The sequence below is a fragment of the Pyrgilauda ruficollis genome, unplaced genomic scaffold (genome assembly GCF_017590135.1).
Source record: "Pyrgilauda ruficollis isolate IOZ18807 unplaced genomic scaffold, ASM1759013v1 scaffold25, whole genome shotgun sequence".
Taxonomy (NCBI): Eukaryota; Metazoa; Chordata; class Aves; order Passeriformes; family Passeridae; genus Pyrgilauda; species Pyrgilauda ruficollis.
In genome coordinates this window covers 10,354,757-10,361,957 of record NW_024523822.1, presented here as the reverse complement: position 1 = coordinate 10,361,957, position 7,201 = coordinate 10,354,757, and positions in this window count along the sequence as shown.

The window sequence follows — 7,201 nt, the reverse complement described above, 5'->3', positions numbered from 1 at the left end:
TAAATAGTATTTTCAGTATAACTGTGAAGTAGTATTTTTTTGCAGAATATTGTGATTTCATTTATGAAGTGAATGAAATTATGACATAAAATACTTAGTTTATATATTTTTCTCCCTTTTAACTACAAAGCATGAAAGCCCATGTAAATGGCCTGTGGATGTTTTTCCCTCAAAATTAAAGTTCTCTACTTAAAACAGGTTAGGATAAATGGCTTTGGTGACACAAATGCAGCATATTAAAACCGGTAATTAGCCCATGTGGCAAAGAAGAATGGAACTTGTTTCTGTTTCCCAAACTCAGAATGATTGTGTGTATTTTATTTTGTTTTTGTTTTTAATTAAAACTCCAGTACAGCATCTTTTGTGTTTGTGGTAATTACGATGAACTTTGTATCCCAAAGGAGAAATGTGTAAATGGTTCACTCTTTTGTGGCTATTTGTTTGTGCCATTAGCTCAGGAAATATATTTTCCAAGCACTGCATTAGTTTAGCCGACTGGTGACAAAAGCAGTCATTTGTGTTAACATAAGCAGAGCAGAGTTAAACAGAATAGACTACATTTTTAAGTAATATAATATGACCATCCGAGGAAGCAGTAATTGTACAGAATTATTTAAGTTTATTCTTTATTATTCATATGCTAGTTGTCAATGTGGATGGAGACTGGCTCATAAATCATTTACAGCTGTCTCTGGAAATGTTTATGTTTTGGGAATTTTTCAAGCTGTCCTGCTGTCCTTGAAACCAGCATGGATACTACTCTCAACTTGTATTGTGACAGGGAATTTAGGCCATATCAACCATACATGATACTGTCTGTCTTGGATTTGAAGGATCCACTGAAGTTGCAGCCTGGACAGGTGTCTGAGGCTCTGCCCTGAGCCAGCAATGCTGCAGCACACAAGCGGGATGCTGAGGGCCACTTACCAGCTGTCAGAGGGGAAGTAACTGAGTGATCCTTGAGCAGCACAAAGGTAGGGCAGCATGGCACAGGCATCCATGAGCTACCAAAAGGAAAAGGGGTGTGGATTCCAAGACAAAAGTGTTGAAGTCAGTGCAAGTCCACGAACATACAGCGAGTTCCCACGTTACAGTACAGACAGTTTGCACTCTTAGGGTCCATGGAGAATACAGGACAGATCTGGGTTCCAGTGGGACAATGGAATTCAGGACAGTGATACCTGCTCACTGGTGGTGAGCCACATCCAGAGCTGTACGTGGCTGCTGGAGGGCCCCAGGTTGCTCCTTGATCCCCACAAACACACCGGGACACAGAGAGGACCTTACACTGTTTACAAACACTGTTTTAAAAATTCCCACAGGGCTCTGGAATTGCAGACACCTGCCAAGCTCACTTCCTGGCCATCCTCTAGCTCCACACCCTGAAAGTCCCTGCTCTCTCCCTAAGTCCTTTCCATATCCCAATTTCTCCTTTGGGGATGCCAGGGCTGCCCCTTCTGCCACATCTACTGCCAGCCTTCAGTCTTGGCAGATCCTGCTGAAAAGCCAGCCTGAGTTTGGGCTGGCAGCACCCACGTCCCTGCAGACAGCCTGCCACCACCCTGAGCTCCCAGCCCCATGCTGTGCCAGCCCACACCTGCCACAGTCTGTGCCTTATGCCAGGTAGTTGCCTGCTTCTGCAGAAATGCTTGGAAATACCTTTTCAAAGAGCTTCTCCACTTAATAACAAGAGTTGGTGTGGAATAGTGCTGACAGATTATTTAGACTAAGGCTGGTATGCCCTCTCCTTTAAAAACACCACCACTAAACCCCTTCTGTTCTACAGTGTTTCAAATGCTCCTGTTCCACACTAAAACCAGGAGGTATTCCTGTAGCAAACTATTATATGTAATAAATCCTGATGAACATACGTTTGCAGTAATCCTGTATGTTTAAATTTCACTACAGTTTGCACTTCAGAACTTGAATCTCAAAAATGGTGCAAAAACATGTGCCATGTCAAACTGAGGACCCTCCCATCCCAGCCAGCTCCACCAGGTCACATCACCTGTACAATCATGTGTATACCCCCTCAAGTCTCCTCTCCAGCAGGAGGCTGGACTAAAGTCCGGTTGAGGTCCCATCCAGCCTGAATTACCCTACTATGATTCTACTATTCCTTCCCAGGTACAGAACTTTGCATTTGTCTTTGTTGAATTTGTGCTTTTGGCCCAATGGCACAGAACCCTCGAGCATGTTGTCTGATTCCTGCCCCCCAGCTGGGTGTTGTATGCAAACTTGCTGAGGGCAAACTCCACCAAGTCATCAGTAAAGATGTTTAAGTTGACAGGTCCCAGGACAGACCCCTGAACTCCGCTCCTGCAGCATCCAGATCATATGGATCATATCCCATTAACCACTGCTCTTAAATCCTGACTGCACAATCAGTTTTTTACCTATCTAGCTGTCTACCCGTTTAGACGGTCACATCCTAACTCTGATACTTGATGGACTTCATGTTTGCAAAACAAAGCACATGCTCTGTCAGCTCTTACTTTTTGAGCTTTTTAAGGACCGCCATGAGGGTCTATTGACCCATTATTCACATCAGCTCTACAGTCTTTAGTCTTGCACGTCCTTTCCTTGTCTTGGGTCTGTCTCAAATGAGTCTGAATCACTGATTATCCAAACTTTAACGGGAGTTTAAAGTCAGAGTAATCTTATGTGTCAACTAGGTTTAGAAAACCATTACATTGTAAACACTCTAGACAATAGCTCTTTCAATGATTATTTTATGTGAGTTGTAGTTGACAGCTGAGAGCTTTCTCCTGTCTGACTGTTACCATTGACCTGCAATGCTTGTATTTTATGCAATGACTCAAGGACAGGTAAACAGGAGGCTATTCTGTCCCTCACAAAATAGTGGTCTTTGTAACACTGTGCTAAGGAAATCAGACATTTGAAAACTAGAGACAATAATGCTTGGCTAGTTTTCGGCTGCTCTGACAATGCAAGCATGGTTTTGATGGCCAGTGAACTCTGCCTGCTATGGACTGTTCTGAATATTTCCTTAAAAGTTGAAAAAATTTGAATGATTTTGCCACCAGACTCCATAACAGAAAACATTAAAAATAGCAAGTGATGTTGTTCAGTGTTTATTTATAGACTGAATGCTAATTGTTAAAGCCCAAAGACATTTCTAGACAAGAATGGAGATAAAGCTGCTCATCAGCAAGATAGGGGTAATAAACACATACTCCAAATTACCTACCCTGAACCCAGATAATTCAAAGTCAAGCTAACAGAACTATGAACATTACTAGTGACGCATCACTGAGACATCCACAAAAGCTTAATGCTTCCCAGCAGTGACAATGTGAAAGCAAGATTTCTTTAAAAGCAGGTCTTTAAAAAAATCACAAAATCAAAGAGTACTTGAGGCTGACAGACATCTCTGGAAACCATCTAGTCCAGCCTCTTATTCAGAGCACATTTGGCTACAGCAGGTTTTTGGGACCATGTCCAGTCAGGATTTGAGTATCTCAAGGATTGTCAGTCCACCACCTCTTTGGGTAATCTGCTCCACTGTTTGACCAACTGAACAGTAAACATATTATTTTCCTTATGTGGGAGTGGAATCTCCCATTTCAATGTACCCCCATTGTCTCTTGTCCCCCCACTGGACACCACAGAGGAGAGCTGAGCTTCAAGAAGAGGTTGGACTGAGAAGCAGGTTGGACTCAGTGATCTCAGAGGTCTTTTTCAACCAAAGTGATTCTTTGATCCTGTGATTCTAAGTCTAAATCCTCTTCTTTACACCCACTCCCCATCAGATATCTACAAACACTGATGAGGTCTTTCTGAGCCATTTCTCTTCAGCCTCTCCTCATATCACAGATGCTCCTGCTCTTTCATCAACTTCATGAACCTTCACTGGGCTTGTTCCATTATGTCCTTGTCTCTCTTGTACTGGGAAGCTCAGCAGGGGTTTCCAGATGGGCCTCACCAGTGCTGAGCAGAGGGGAAGGATCCCCTGCCTCTACCTGCTGGCAATACTTGATCTAATGCAGCCCAGGGTACATTGCCTTCCTTGCTGCGATGCTGGTTTGTATCAAACTCTTGCCCACACTCATGAGGTTTTCTCAGCAAAGCTGCTTCCCAGGCAGCAGGCCCCCAGCACCTGGGATGGTGCATGAAAATCTTTTCAGTCAATGAAGAATAAAATAAGGGTAACATTCACCAGATGACCAAAGTCATGTCAGAGGCTTCCTTTTAGGGGTGCACTGAGTGTCTCACACGTGCTGACAACACATCGTACAAAACCATGACCAAAGAGGTGTGATGCTGCCTCTTGCTGCTCTGGCTGTAGTGGTCAGGGCACCAGAATGTGTTACTTTTCTTTCACTCTTCAGCCCTTGCCCAAGTTGCCCTATGCTGAAGGCATGTTATGGGGAAGAAAAAGAAAAATTACTTTCAATCACCTTAAATAGTGCAAGGACCTGACACAAAACCTCCTTCCACTTAGGCACTGGAGAAAAGATACAAGAATGACTTCTTTCTAATTTACTTTTTAGGGAAAGAAATGTAAGCCAGTCATTCCCATCCAAAGAATATGACTGCAAAATCCAATCCCACGAAAGCACCTCGAACTTGCAGGTAAGCACTCCTGCCCAGGAAAAAAAGAGAAAAAGAGGGAAAAAATGTCAGATGCTTCTTCAGAATCATAATTCCTTTTTTCTCCCTCTCTGTGCTTTTCCTCCCTCTCTTGTACTGCTGTCATCTCCCTCTCAAGACAAATGGGGTGGCTATGGGATTTCATCTTTGCAGAGCAGAGCCAAAGATGCTTGGATGTTCTAAGGATATTAGAAGTTACTTCATCTCAAGTTACAATCTGAATACCATTTTCCAGGTTCGTAACAAACAGTTTTAATAAAGTTATAACTTTCTGATGCTCTGTGCTTCCTTTACTTTTCCTTCAATGCTATCTTAACATAACTGGGAGCATCAACAAGAAAACTAATTCCAGTTTTTCTGTTGTTTTGCATCTCACTCTACAAGATCTTCTATAGATACTTGTTCTGTACTACTGCCAAGAAAACTCCCCAAATTCTGACTATTCTTGTCATAAAGTATTTGTGTTCTTGAAGCTGTACATTCAGGAATGTCTAAACTTACTGAAGCAAGGACAAAAGGTTGGAGGCTTTTTTGCCTGGAATATGTATGAGCCACTGGGCATTGCAAAACCTGAGGATCAGGGTAAGGCTGCATCAGTGTGTGCCCCTTCAGAAAGTAAAAGTTTCCTGCACAGAAGAAGCTGCAATGACTCAGCTGCAGGGTGCACAGTGACTGCAGGTTTTAGCAGCAGCGGGTTAGGAGAGATCCAAAAATATCTTCTGAACCACCAAAGGATCCCAAACTGCATTCTCTGTGATGCCATGACAAAGCTTTCTGTTTCTGTTTCAGGTCTTTTCTGAGAATGGGTGAATTTCATGGTATGCCTTTGACATGCTGCCTGAGCATGTAAAGAGAGTGTTTTCCTCTCTTCAACTACAAACAAAGAAGACACTACAGTCAATCAGAGCAAATATCACCAAAATCAATGGATCATGCTGATGGGTTTCTAAATTCTGTATGGATTTCACTTTCAGAGCACTTGGATATGTTACAATCAATGAATTTCATGTAAGGACTAGGTATAGAAAAGAATATATGAAAAAATATATAAGATATTGAAGTAATATTATTAAATAATTGGTTAATATATTTCATAAGCAATATACTATATTAATAATATATTATAAAATAATGTATTGGTGATGTATGATAAATAAATTAATAATAATAATAATACAGAAAAATAGTAGTATGAAATTATAGAAATGTCAGGTCAGATACTATGACTGAATTTTTAACAGAGATTACTAAAGTCCTTATACTCATGCCTTTTATGTGTGAGGCACAACATAGTGACATAAATGAGCCTCGTACCAGTGAGGTTGTTCAGTAGGAGCAATAAGTGACTCTTTAATCACATCAGCCACTTCACATGGGGAGAAGCAAAGCTCTCTTCCCAGTTGAACTTGCAGAGATCCCTCTGCTAGGAAGATACCATTGCCTGGGACAGCAGAGTTCCCATCACATTTCTTACGTATCGCAGTGGCCAGAATGGCTCACCTTCAAACCCGTAACCAAATCACTCTTTTAGGAGAATGCTGTGCATAAATTCATGCACATTATCAGTGCAGCAGTTCTCAGTGGAAAAAGCCCACATCCTACATTGACAGTGTTGCTTTTCATCTCTGCTGCTCAGAACTTTCCTGCCAGGCTCCTACCGGCCCTGAGATATCCCACTTGAACAGCTCAGCTCCAGAAAGATGGATTAAACCAGAGCACACAACCATACAGCTGGAGACCATCTTCTCTCTGCTCTTAACCCTAGGCAGTAGGACCTACAGATGTGTCAGCATGTGTTACTACAAAGCACTGAAAAAGAAATTGTGTGTGTAGCAAGGATGAAGATGTGAATGGGAACAATTAAATAAGTGCAGAGGCAGAAAGAACTGCAGGATTTGTGAAAGGAGTGCCTAAAGCATGGATCTTAACAGTTGTGTAGCAGTGCCATGGTCTGGTGCTTCTCTCTGGCCAGTGAATATTTGATTCTTATACACCAAAATGAGGATACTTAATAGTATGGGTAGTGTATTCTGAAAACGCTTCTTAGTTTGTGACTCCTGCCAATGTATACAGAGAATCCAGGTAAGACTTGGTAGCAAGCAGTTTTAGCTAAATCATCAGATGACAATGCAGCTTTATTGCTTAAAACCTGCATGCCCTGTTATGAGTAAGGGCAGCTGTGTGTGCTGCTGTAGGCACTTGCAGAATGGGGATCCAGTGCTAACAGAGGCAGTCAGCAGAGGCTAAGGGTACATGTGAGACTCTGCTCTGCTTCTCAGGAGGGCCATGCAAGATGCTCCAGCATGTTGCCTGAAGCCAGGTGCCAGGAGCAGCACTGAAATCCCTGAACAGACCCACCCTTAGAGTGCAGCTCTGCAGCCAGAGTCCAAGCTGCTTCCAGGGAAGGTGGCTCCTCCCTGCCCTTACTCTGTGCCCATGTATTCTCAACACCACCATCTGCCAGCCCCATATTCACACAACTACATGGTTACTGGATCAGAGAACTAATGAGATCTACTGCTGGGCATAATACAGCTTTTATTGGCAGTGTGACAGAGCTCAGCCTAACCTGACCTGAAATCCCACT